Here is a 1,946-nt window from a genome sequence, read left to right as displayed (position 1 = left end):
TTCAAATAAAACATTTGTTATATTTAAATTTATATTATTATTTCGTACGTTATTAATAATTCATATACAATAATTTTATAATTAATTGTTTATATATATATGAATTTTAATAACGCGACAGTGTGTGAATAGCAACGTGGAAGTGAGTCGAGCTTCCATAAGAAGACACGGAATTGCGGCTCTTTCGATCGAAATTTGTTTGTTTTTATATAAAAAGAATTATAACGCAAAAACAATTTATATAAAATTTTATAAATGAAGTTCATTTTTACGATTATTTTACGGGGTTTAATTATAACAAACTAAAAAAAAATCGATTTTAATAAGTGTTATAAGTTTAATGGAAGTGTCGCATGCTCGTATTATTGTTGATTACTATGAGAATGGTCAACCAATTCAAGGGAATCCGGGTTCGAATCTGCTTTGAATTGTTTCGGGAGCAGTTTTAATTTCGATATTCTTTTTAATTAAATTACTGCTTTTATAATTCAACTGCTTTGTAAAAGATTTTATATAAGAAAACTTTATAATTATAGTACTACTGTAAATACAAGGGAAAATAGGAATTAAAAAACGAATATGAAAACAGATACCAGTAAGCAATGTATTGTTAATAAAGAGTATACGAAAAAGGTATAAAAAATGTATTTAGTTAAAATGTTTTTAAAGAATTTTTGTAAATCTTATTATGTACGTACTCGCGTCACCCATGTTAATAAAAAACCTTTGATTTCCTGTAGCACTGATGAGGGACCAGGACTCATAAAACTGGTCCGAAATGCATTTGATGAAGAACCAATAAAAAAGTTTTAAGCCTGTTCAGCTGTAAGTTAGTCTACCGAATGTTTTCGGATTAAAGAGACAACCACCTATTAAATTCGATATTCTTCCTTATCCATCCTGAATTTGCATACCTATAACACTTGAAGTATAATGTGTTACCACCTTTTAACGTAACAATTCGTTACAAAACGATGTCACTTATGGTTATAATCATTCTCTGCATGATTATAATGTATGAATTATACATTCATAAATTTTGATTTATAAAGCGTTTTGAAAGAAAAAATTTCATTTATGTAGGAATGAGATGAATTTGAGCTAAGCTCAGATTGAAGTTATTTAAAGCCTTTTTAAATTTTATGCTTTAGTTTTTGTTAACCTGCAAAATTCTAAATGACAAAAATTACATCATTTCGCAACAGTAGTTGCAGGTTATTGAGGGAACACGGAGTTTTATCCGTATTTTCGTGCGAATTGCCGGCGAGTTATCAATTTAAAGAATAATATACAAAAGGCGCGGTTATATGCCGATTTTAAATTGCAACTACATACTTTCCACCTGTGGCTGCCAGAGGCCGGATAGCCGTGTGGTCAAAGTGGCAGCGTAACACTCTGAAGGACCCGGGTCGAAAAATCTTCAGGAATTTTTTGGGTGGTGGTCCGTCTGGATATGTCGGGCCCATCCCTCACCACCCGGCCGCTCCACTGTGGGCCTGGCCGAACCCATAATGGGCATGCTTAAAGCTTAAAGAGGCCTTCTTAGTGCCCGTAGGGCAGAGTCAAAAAAAAAAAAAAAAAAAAAAAAAAAAAGAACCTGTGGCTGTTCCATAGGCAGGGCAGGGCAGGGCAGGTTATATATGATTTTACTTTTGTTCTAACAATTTCATGTAAAGTTTTTTTTTAAACTCTTTCTGCCCTGTGAGCACTAAGAGGGCTTTTTAGAACGCCCATTATGGGTTCGGCCAGGCCCACAATGGGGTAGCCAGATGGTGAGGGACGGGGACCGACATATCCAGTTGCACTCCCCACCCTGAACCAGTCTGGATTCGATTCCGGGTCCCCCAGAGCAGTAGGCTGCCACATTGACAGCTCAGCCATCTGCCCTATTTTATGTGGGGTATATGCCATTGTGAGTCACATGCACGAAAATACCCTAATCTTTC

The sequence above is a fragment of the Centruroides vittatus genome, unplaced genomic scaffold, assembly GCF_030686945.1.
Source record: "Centruroides vittatus isolate TY-2023 unplaced genomic scaffold, ASM3068694v2 contig_1416, whole genome shotgun sequence".
Taxonomy (NCBI): domain Eukaryota; kingdom Metazoa; phylum Arthropoda; class Arachnida; order Scorpiones; family Buthidae; genus Centruroides; species Centruroides vittatus.
The sequence above is the reverse complement of the archived record's forward strand: the minus strand, read 5'-3'. Positions refer to the sequence as shown.